At 35.0% G+C, this 12427-nt stretch overlaps 1 protein-coding gene across 1 annotated transcript in view; it reads right to left on the bottom strand.

Annotated features, from left to right (window-relative positions):
• Window positions 1-12427, bottom strand: part of LOC108669334 — a 79431-nt gene that overhangs the window by 27578 nt on the left and 39426 nt on the right. The window lies entirely within an intron of this gene.

Here is a 12427-nt window from a genome sequence, read left to right as displayed (position 1 = left end):
TTCCAAGGGACATTTTATCATAATATTAAGACGTTTCGCATGCAACTTTATTCATATCAAGTAGAGGAAGAGTTTTGTAACACCTGAATTTGCAAAACTGTATTTCGCAAACCTGCATTTTTTATAGTAAAATTTGCATTTTGCAAACCTGCATTATAGAACAGCTTCTGCCAAACTACACAAAAATTCTACAATTTCACTTAAATTATCAAAAGAACAGTGTAGAGATGATGGAGACTCACAGATCTGAGAGCACCAGCAGTGGTAGATCTGACAGGAAGCTGTAGGGGGCAAGCGCCCCGAGGAGGCAGCAGCAACCAATGTTTCAGTGTTATTTAAGTGGTCAAAAATAAGGGAAACAATCAACGCAAGAGTGAGTAAGTACAGCATTTAAAATAAAAATATAAAAAGGGAGTAACTGTAATATTTAAAGCGAAAAATGTAAAAAGTTGGTAACTGCAGCATAGGCAAGCACAAATAATTTTAGAAATTGGCGGGTTTTCTGAAATTGTCATCATGGACATGCCGAAACAGTAGGAAAAAAGTGAATTGGATTTGATAACAGCAAAAAAGGGGCCTTGTCCACATATATTTAGTAGCTTCACAGTATTTCCGAAAACAAAATGAAATGCATTTGGGCAATTTATTGTTAATAAAAAGTTAAGTCAGGTGATCCGGATATATTATGTTTTATATATGTTGGAAAAGCAGTATATTCATTGTAAATGGTAAGTAATTATTTTGGTGCAATTTTTCATTCCAAAATGTTTAAGGATTAGGGAAGGCAAAAGGATTAGTAAAGATTTCAAAAGGCAAAATACTAAAAGAGAGCGGAAGATAATTCGCAAGAACAACACCAAAATAATCAATATGCCACTAATTTATTTACAACAAAACAGCGAAACATTTGAAACATAGTTTATGGGGATAGAAGCAAATTAAGTCATAGCGAAAGCTGATGACCCCAGGGCGTAGAAATATCTTCAAGAAAAACACGGAAATTTTATGAAGGACAAAAAATTATATTTTGGAAAATTGTCATTTAATAGTGATATTATTTCGAACAAATTTTCAGAAAAGATTATCAGAAACCCGTTCCAATGTTCACGCTATTAAGGAATAGAACGTAATCAACGTAATTCAATGTATATGTTTGAAAAGTAACAGATGAAAATACGTGTGCATGAACGATGTAAAGTATTCTTATAATAGATGGCAGAGCCATAAAATATATATGGCTGAATAGCATTGAAAATATCAATTGTAGGACCGAAACGTATGCAGAATGTAATTTATATAACATGTGAGTTTAATGTGAATAAATATTATTAATAATAATATGAAAATTAACTTAATTATTAACTCCCAGCGCATTCAATGCATGTCATGAATCCATGGAATGATAAGATTTAAAAATATGAAAAGTTTTTAAACAGTGATCGAAAATAGACATACCAGTGCGGAAGCAGTGCAAATCTCCGTGATTATACATCCGTACTACGTATAATCAATAGTATCATAATTAAATACGTTATACGAATAGTTAAACGGAACATGTTAGTTATGAGATCGTTATTGGTTAAATCATAAATGAATTTACTAAGGGTTCATAAATCAAATTTATCGCCGTTTTGGATTGATTAGAAGCGTTAAAATTGAATTTAATATTAGATTATAAGCGGATTAGAAGCGTTTACAATTGATTACTAATTTAATTTATTAAATATGAAAATGTAAGAGGTTGTAGTTTTGAACAAAAAGATGTTTATTAAGCTTGTATTAGAGAGTCGTGTAATGTGCACAGTTGAGTGTTTATGAAGTCCAGGAGAGCACAAAGAGAAGCGTAGACAGCATTAGTGCATGACACACATGACATAATCTGACATGATGGCATTCACGGTCAATTAATTTATTATTGGCCATAAGTTCCATCTGCAACGTTTGGGTGGCTGTCAATAACGTGCCTATCATTTTTTTGGTTAAAATATTATTCAGAATCTTGTGACGGAATTTCTGCGATCAGACGACAGGTAAACTACAGTAGAAATAACATTTATTAACACTGTTTTGACGGAAATAAGTTTTTAAACCCAATATCTTATGTATGTTTTCCAGCAAACCATAAAATCTATTATAAATCTTCAAGCTTCTAAAAGATGTTTCCGCTTCAGCTTGATAAGCTCGAATAAATTGAAGAGCTTGGCTTCAGCAATCCTATGAGTAACACGTACAATATCTTTTTTGATTAGTATTTTTATATTATGAAATAGATGAATGGTGCTCGTGACTGTGCACTGATAAAAATTAATTATAATTTCGTTAAGACATTTTTACAATAATTGAAATTGCTTATGATAAATTTCTTACCTCAATTTCCATCATTAATACCAAATCCCAAAGTAATCCAATTAAATTGTTAAGGGAACTAAATACACATATTTGTGAACATTTATCAAGATATAGACGATTAAATGTGGGCAACACCGAAGCGTGATTTTGAAACATAAAATGAAACACCTGCAGCACCAACACCAAGAAATAGCACACCTTGGACACTGCACAACGCAACACAATATTCATGAATATAAGTGATAAAGTAAGGGATCATAAATAAGTTTGCAAATGTATTACAATAACAAATAGTTGATAATAGGTTCGGGGAAAAGTTTTTATTAACACATAAAACAAATTTCTTAAGAACTCCCTTCATTTGTTAAGAAACCCCTTCATTCATCAAACCCATCACAAAATGTTATTAATTCAAACTATATGTAATCAAAATTTGAGCCATCATAATCATGAAAAGTCCATTTTCATATAGCTCATGTTACAAAATTTTACAATTATACATTTTAAATATTGGATACCCGATTTTTTCAGATAGGGAGAGATAATTAAATTGCGCATTTATGAAATGAGACTTCAAAACAGAATGATTATTTATGACATACTAATAAGGTTTCAAGTGGTCAAAGTTTCATCAGAATTTAATGTGTTATAAATGTTTACGAATACGAAACTTCATCCGCAATTAAGATAAATTTCAGTCTAGTGTTTGTCTCCGATTTTGCGTCAGTTTTCTTTACGGCCTTCAAACCATTGAGATTGGAAATGCAATTGACGCTTACAAGGGGCAGTTTATTGAGATAATTTTGAACCATTTATCTAATTTCATTTACGTGAACATTTTTTATCATCTGTGGGAACTGATATCTTAACAATCCGAAATTTTTTTTGTAATTCGATGATACTGAAATAATTCCGTATACTGTGAAAAATTCTCTAGAATCGAACTGCCGCTACTGAGTTTGAAATGCGACCGCATTTATTTTCGTGAATAAATTTAGAAGAAATGCGAGCATGAGTCACAATTTCGGCTGATTTGGAACTAACATTTGAAACGTCTCATAACCTATGCCAGTTGAATCATGGATACATTGACGAAGGGTAGCGAATGTGAAGTAATGCATAATGATTTGGTGAACAATAAAAGAGCATGTAATAAATTTTTTTATAAGCTATACGTTCACCAGAAAAACTGCACCAAGCTCGTACAAGTTCGTATAGTTTAGTTTGCGACTATACGATATTTAACATACGTTCTCCATAACAACGCGCATAACAACTGCTACATTTTACATCGGCCTGTGTCTATGTAAAACATATTCGTTAACTGCATAATTTGCATAAGATGCTTTTCTGTAGGTAATGCAATCGAGCAACAAAGGCTTACAGGTTCCTAAAGTTTTACACTCAACCACTTTACTAGTAATTCAGATGCTTTCAAAATTTAAAGCCCTTTTTCCAAATAATACCACGTCCCCTGCTTAAATTTTGAGTATAACAAGACAAACAAAGATAATCGATATTACACGGTCGTGTTTACAGCCATATTTTCTGTAGTAACTTTATCAAAACGTCGAGTTTCCTCCCGCTTTAGCAATTCCTAAATAGGAAAAAATTCCATCCACGGCCGCCTTATCTGCGTTCGTCATTAACCGAAACACGTTTGCTTGCTAGGGAAGTTTGCTCGGCCCCAGCGCTTAGCAAATATAGTGAGCCTCGGTCGTGAAGGCATCTTGCCTTACTTGATGACTCGACTGAATTCAACCTCAACTGAACTCAACTTCAACTGAACTCAACCTCAACTGAACTCAACCTCAACTGAACTCAACCTCAACTGAACTCAACCTCAACTGAACTCAACTTCAACTGAACTCAACCTCAACTGAACTCAACACAGCGATAACTCATGAACTCAACTCAACCATGATCCTCAACTCTCAACCTTAAACTAAACCTAACCATGATTATCGGACTACACTCAATAAATGGTCTAAATAAATTAAACAATAATGGGCTTGTATTGGTTGGTCAATTTGATAATAACGTGACATAATTTCATTGCATCTCAGGTGAATAAAATAAATAATTAATTAGAAAAATCTGTAAAATTTTAAAGGTGTCATTGAAAAAAAAACATGAGTATATTTTCCCGTTCACCCAGCTAGAGCGTAAGACTAAGGTAAATTTGAGTGTCGCACGTGAAATGTTCTATGGAAAATTTTCAAGTGTATGCAGCGGCTATGCCAGTGCGTCACGCATCTCGTAAACATTTACGTATCAACGTATAGTAAGAAGTTTTAATTCCCCCCCGGCTCGATGTTTAGTCTTTCTATCAAATGCCATATTTAATTGCTGGTCAGAGTTTTGTTCAGATAAAATTATCGTCATACCTTCTTTGACTCAATAGCAATGTTTCAAGGCAGAGAGACAATATCAAAAACCCATGGCTGAATGGCAGAAAATAAATGGATAACAAGGGAGTTTCTTTTTAAAACATCCTTAAGTGGCCTACTTTATCTGTCCATAACGAGGGATAGCGGTGGAGATAAGCGCCATCCTTATCCGAACTGAATATAACGTGGTACACTATTTCAAGGGAATATTGAACTAGTTATGCACTTATGCATCATTATTAACAATTTTTTTCTGTAATGATCGGCATTGTGCCCTTCAATCTGTCAGACAGGTAGGTCGAGCAAGCGGCGTTTCTGCCGATATTTATTAGTATTTTCAGCCCACAAGTCATTCAGTCAAACTTCATTCTAGTCTTCGATTCACACATCATTCCTTTCATCGTTCAGTCACTTGACAATATGATGATAATATCATTGTACCATTGGTCTTGCACGCATCATTCTCTCCACTATTCTATGAAACTGTCTCATCTGTCAGCTTCTGGACGAGCGAAGCTCACAATGTAGATCATATTTTTTTGTGAAACCTGGCAGCGTCGACGGCTGGAATGGCATCTCTAGAATCTCGATTTCAGTCTCCTGGGACAGAGCTTTCCACTGAACTCCATTCCAAGAACTGGAATCTTGTTCTATTTTAGGCCTGTAAACATTTTGCTTCTTGGAATTGAGCCAGGCGCTGAAATTTGTGCTACCTGTTGGACCTTAAAAAGCTTAATTACGATGGCATGGGTTGTCTCGAAGAGGATTAGTTAGAATGCTAACATAAACTGTTCTAGTAATGTGTTAATTTGCATATATATCGTGCCCATTCATGTTTTAGATTCCAATCTCTCGTTCAAGTGAATGTTGTTGTCTTTTCCGGCTTGAAGTTCTCTGTCTCAGTTGTACAAAGTATTAACGTATTTGCTTCAGAATTGTATTTAAAAATGCACGGTTCAAAAGACGGTAAGCGGATTTTTTTTGTATGCACGAATAAATTTATAAAATTCTGTTATATTTAATCTTTATCATGCATTTAGTGTTAGTTTTCTTCACAAGTGATTTAAAATGTCTTTTAAAACGAAACTATAATTCCATATTAACCATATTTTTTGAAATTTTCAAGCGCCCTTCCGGCTTAGAATTTTTTTTCGATGTTGGTTGCAATCATGAACAGTCGTTCGACCTCCACTTTGAACCAAAAAAGTTAGTCACATGCAGGAGCTTGTAACTGAATATTCAAGCTCATCTTAATTTCAGCACAACACGAAGCTGTTTACGCGTCACAGGTTTTCGTTGCTACCCAAAAGCTTCACCTTGCCATTAAGCTATTAGAAAATTCTAGCATGTGTCTCCAGAGAGGACATTAATATATAAATGGCGTCCTCAAGGCATCGCGTTTATTGGTTTTGCAGAATTTAGGAGACCAGCGCATGGGATTTAATTTCATTTGCTAGGCCGGGATCCTAGAGTATCGTGGATGGAAGACGAGATTCTAGCACAAGCGCTCACCATAATCTCCGGATTTTAAGCTCAAAGTAAGAATATCTCAAGCTTTGCCGTATATCAAGTTTTTAAACTTGTAGAGTTATCGAAAGACGAATAATATGTACTCCAAATTTTAGAAAATTCTCTCGAAATTTTAATTTTGGATTAAAATATAATGTATGGTCTATCGAAATGTTCCTTTTCGAGTTTTCTGTCATAAAACACACGATTACTTCAAACATGATTCATTCATTAACTTTAAATTTCATTTAAATTCATTAAATTTTATAAGCAAATGAGTGCGTGTATAGGCGAGAAAAATTAAAAACAATTTACTCAGTTTTAGTGCCCAACCGTCGGTTATTAAGTGCCATCTGAAGAGCTGTAAGAGATGTTCAACAGGGCATTACAGTCAAAAAGTTGTCTCAATGATTACCCCAATAAATGTTCGGAAAAGTCATAATAATAACTCATGGAAAGTCGTTCGTAATTTCGGGACCTTCATAAAAGCGACGGTGTGGAAAATTATGAGCACGACTCACATTCATCGTCGGACAAATTTTGATCTTTTGACCGTATACCTGCGTTCTCTTTGATTCAAAATTTAGGAATGGATTCAAAAACATTATTCATTCTTGCCGTCCTAAAATTTGGTGTAATTGATACTTTGATGAAGAATTACTTCTGAAAATTATTGAGTTATGCTTTGAATAGAAAATTTGGTCTACCTGCGACTCGAATTGCTGTGAAAGATTACGAGTTATATATTTTCACGATACGGTGAGCCTGGTATTGCCAGATATTTGTAACATTAGTTTATAAATTATACGCAGCTTAAAAAACTGTCATAGTGAAAAATGTTGCCTCATCTCTTTCATACTCAAATGAGATATAAATAACAAGAATTTCAATTTAAATGAAAGCATTTTTCAGAATAATAACACAGACCAACAGCAACTGAATTAGAAGAATTAATATGCTGTAGCAATTGTATAGAAGCAGGCACCTCTCCTGAAATAATAACTTCTGTTGTGTTTACAATAAAATTAAAGTGAAAACTTGAAATTAGATAACACGATTTTCTTCAACAATGAAAATGTTGGGGCTCTTTGTTCCCTAAGCAGCAGGGATTGTGGTTCACTGTTTTCCGGCGTCATCTTCATAAACGAACCTGAGTTTTTGTCCTTCAATTTGTGACTTCTAACTAATGTAATTTGAGCCTCAATTTGCAGGAAAACCTCGAGAAATGCTCTAAAAAGAGAAGCAGGTTTAAAACAAACTTCTATGTTGACTTCCTGTTGAGTTTGCAACTGTATTAAAAAAGTGCTTGCGTCTTTGTAATATAAATTTTTCGCAAAATTTTTGTGATCAGCCAAATTTGGGTGATTTGTGCAAAGTAGTTTCTTTAAATGAAAAGAAATTTAACCTGTATTGGACGGAACAACATTGGTCATGCAATACGTAAATTCTACGAGTTTCCTTTCAATTCAGAATCCGTTCTACTATCGCCGAGACTACTGATCTATAAAGAAAAATGTATCTTTCGATATATATATAAATCAAAGTATACGCACGTTGATAAATAGAAGCTCGGATTAAAACCCCGACCATGACTGCCATTTGATTTAAATTAATTATATGTTGCATAGAGCCAACAACCATTCGCTTTTTGTGCAATAAAAAATTATTTGGTAAATAATTTTCTTGATTTAAATCATTAAAATAATTTTTCCTCCTGGTCGATTTCAAAACGCCTGTTGTCCTAAAATAATTCGTCGGCTAACACAATATCATGTATTTATTACGGGATAATATTACGTGTTGAGACACTCGTGCCACAGTTGCATTTGGCCTTGAGTTTATCGTATCCAGATAATTGACGGTATTATCCACAACGTTGAGTGCTCGTGAACGAGGATTAAGTGCGGTAACATAATAAAATATATATTCCTAAGATACCCAGACTCCCCAGTGAACAAAATTCCGGTGTAACTCCTTTAAATTTGTTAATGTAAAGAGCTACTGGACTGACTTTAAGACTTCGATTTATAGCTTAAAATTGAACACATGCATCAACGCTGTGTTAGAGCTATGAGTAAACTATACACAATTTTTCAGGTTGTATGCAGTTTGAGATGATTTTGATTTTTAATTTGGAATTTAACGGATTTCGAATGATGGTAAAAAATATTAATATTTTACTGTACACGAGCTGCATCATCGATGCCTTAACAAATTACAACTATAGCAAACCGTTAGGTGATGTTTATTATTTAAGACCTGCGGGACTCTAATTTCATTAAGTTCACTCTACACAAGTCGTAGCTACGGTGCAACTACGTAAAAATTAGTGGTTTTTAACGACTAATTCTGACGAAGTTTCGCAACTTCGTGGACTTAATTGCTGCAAAGTTTGTGCTGTCGGCATTTAGGGTTCAGAACAAACTGGAATAACAGACCTGCGACATCTTCTGCCTCAGTTCTATGCTGAATTGCAAGCTATTAAACCTGCGAACCCGGAAATGACCTGAATTGAGCACAAAATTAGACTCACACGAGGCTAAGGGAGTGAATATTACGGGGAGTGAAGGATTAGGTGATCAATTCTAAAGATGTTAGTACAAATTATAAAACAGCCTTTTGACGCGTCATTACAACGATCTGACGGATTTTTTGTGTATCAGCATTACAATGTGACAGATATGCTGAATATCACTATTATGATGCAACAGGTATCTTGAGTATAAGTATTACGATGTGACAGATATGCTGAAAATCAATACAACGAGACGGCAAGTCTTGGGTATCATATTGCCGATCTCGCAGACCTCGGCTGCACCACTTCAATGCAATTATATCAACCCGTACTGTGTTCTGATCACAGTTGAAATTATCTTCAAATGAATTCAATGTCTGCCGGGATAAGACGATCGATGAAGTGAAATTAATTGGCGTGACCTCTCCAGACGTGCTTACCTTCGTTAGACGTGCGTACCCTCGTTAGACGTGCGTACCCTCGTTAGACGTGCGTACCCTCGTTAGACGTGCGTACCCTCGTTAGACGTGCGTACCCTCGTTAGACGTACGTACCTTCGTTAGACGTGCGTACCCTCGTTAGACGTGCGTACCCTCGTTAGACGTACGTACCTTCGTTAGACGTGCGTACCCTCAGACGTGAGTACCCCCGTTAGACGTGCCTTTTAAAAAATTTTTATAACGGAGACCCAATTAATTCGCTCGATTAATGCTTGGTTAACCACAAGTATCTCTCACTGCATCAAATCACATGCGAACAATTACATAATTATTTGAGAAATAATAATAATTGACACTGATCCAGATTATTATATAGGTTTTGTGTCATGAATCTGTAGCAGGGAAAAATTGAATTTGCATAACATTAGAATTTGAACGATTATATAACGATACGATTATTTAACGATGTGCTTATTTAACGGGACGATTATTGAACGATAATCTCAACTTCGTGAGCCCTTTTATAACATATAGGAACGATTTGCAATGGATCATAGATTTGAGTTTTCAAGTTTTTTATTAAAATTATGACAGCGTGAACGAAAAACGAATCGCTAGTTAATAAATATATTAGCATTTTATTCTCATGTCTGCGTTATAGATAGGATGAATTTCCCCTAAAAGGCTTTCAAAATGTACTAATTTTTGAAATTGCTCAACTTAAGGGGGCTAAGGGAAAAACGCATTATCAGCTCCACATACATACATTTGTTAACAGATATTAGAGTTTGAAAATGTTTCAAGAAAGTTATAGGCAAGTATTTTGCCGCGCCTCTCATCAGACGGGTGCCGGTTGAAGAAAATTTTTCGTCTTGCGAAGAGAATTCGACGCAAAGTTCAAGGGACTTGCTCCATCAGAGCTATTTTTCCATCGCACGGAGATCATCAAAGAAAATCTGTGTTATCAAACTCGGAACTGAAGTGTACGAATTAATTCAAAAAGAAAAGTTTCCTAAAAGGACGGGGCTGGCCATGGCTTCGTCTTCATTTTTTATTTCGCACATAGGACGCTTAAATTAAATTATAAATCACATTGAGGTACAGAGACTTCATAAGGAATGTAACTCGCATGATCCAAATTATTAATTTAGTGAATCGGGTGAAGAATTTTTGAGAGTTATTAAAATCAAATTCAATGCATGGTATTCAGAAATAAGAACTTCGAAAAAATAAGCTGTTTCGTAACGTAGTTACACTTGCGAAGCTAAACTAAAAACATAACAATATAAATTCAGAGATAAACAATAGCTTTTTCATTGAGCATCATCAATGAAGTTCAACAATCTTCATCCAGTATCCAAAAAAAGTCCTTCATTCAACAAAACATTATGAATGAATTATTCATTCCTGGCCATTGTTTTGTTTGCTTGTTAAGTTACTGATAGGCAATTTTCAACCGAACGCGCACAGCAAAGCAAAATCATGAAGCAATTCCCATGCACGCGTCCGATTTGCCGTCGATACTGCTCCAGAAATCACCAAACTTCCTTTTATTAATCTTTTTTTACAAAACGATGTTGGGTTCATCTCCTGTGTAAGAATCGCGTTTGCATGTTATGAATCTAATGAAAATAAAAATTGAACAGCGAATATTCGTAAATGTATTATTTTAAACAAATTAACAAAGAGCAAAAAGGAAGCGTAATTTTTTCTTCGGACACGAGTACACGTGGAATTTTGAATTCAAATGAAAAAATCACAATTACGTTTTAGAACTATGGCTAGACCTTGAGTTCGGTAAACAAATTTTATGAAAGAATATTTAACATGAAGACATTCATCTGGACCCACTAAGGAAATGAAGATGCCAGTGTGAATCTGTAAATTGATATTAGCGAGCCCAGAAATGTTAAAAAAGCTACATCGTCCGTACATATAACAGAGACACACATGCAGCTCAGGTTTCGTGAACGTGACTGGCATGAGGCAGCTTTAGGCTCATCTCATTCCCATTGCAATTCCTTTCCTGAACACGCATTCCCATTCCAGGATTGAGTTGCAATGTAAAAAACAATGCTTGAGCTTTCCTTTCTCTCATTCGCCGTGTTTAGTTTCTCAAACTTTTCATGGTGAAACGTTTTAAATGCTTGAAGTGTTTTAAACCCTTTGTACATTGAAGTTCAAGCCTTCATCTTACATACATGCCATCTAATATACTTAATTGGAGGAAATTTGGAGGAAAAACCTTTGTTGCTTAAGATTTGCTTGTTTACTTAAAGTATTATTTCATATAAATATGAAATCGAGAACATTATTTATGTTCTCGATTCGATTCCAGTGTGGAATTAGTGTTTAATTTTTCAAAATAAACAAACGGAATGATAGCAATATAATAATAAACTTCTAACATTTTTTTTTAAATTCACAAAATCTACGTCAACCAATGTATGCAATATAGCCTCAACTGTTATCGTCACTTAATATCGCCACATAAAAAATTTGCGTTAAAACTTGCATGCACTGCATCAATTTCAACTCGCAGCACACTACACATCACGTCACACGAATGCTCCTCCTGAGCCTGCATCGCTCCCAGCACACAACACGTCACGTCACACGAATGCCCCTCCTGAGCCTGCATCGCTCCCAGCACACTACATATCACGTCGGCAGCCTAATTCCTCGCATGAATCACAATGCAAATAGCAACAAGCCTGACATTAGCGCGTGCATGCATTTCAGTCACGAGGTTCCATATCAAACACTTTTCAAAGTTGAAAGCTTTGTGAACTTGTTGAAGATTAAAGAACCAGGAACTAGGATATCGTTTGAAAAGTAAATTACTAATAAAATTACTGCGAACGTGCAGTGTTGAAAAACGATGAATAAGAAGAATTAGGAAAACTCTATATTACAGTTATATTTCTCGAGCAAGTATGCTAGTGGTCGAAATATTCATTGAATTCAATTTAAAGTTGATTGAATATTCAGAATGAGCTTATACTTAAATTTGAGTTTTATTCAACTGCATAAGCCGAACAATATCTGTCAGAGCTAAGTACAGGGAAAACTTTTGGTATTTTATTGAACAGTTGAACAGGCAGTATTGGGGCATGTAATAAGGGTTCAATAACGGTTTGGTTATATGCATGTACATGTTCACCTATCTTCCCATTTTGACAACCTTTGAATAATTTTCGTCGGTCAACCGCTGGCCTTCCTGC

The sequence above is a fragment of the Hyalella azteca genome, unplaced genomic scaffold (assembly GCF_000764305.2).
Source record: "Hyalella azteca isolate HAZT.00-mixed unplaced genomic scaffold, Hazt_2.0.2 contig12682, whole genome shotgun sequence".
Classification (NCBI taxonomy): Eukaryota; Metazoa; Arthropoda; class Malacostraca; order Amphipoda; family Hyalellidae; genus Hyalella; species Hyalella azteca.
Note: the sequence above shows the minus strand (reverse complement) of the source record. Positions and strands in the feature narration are given on the sequence as shown.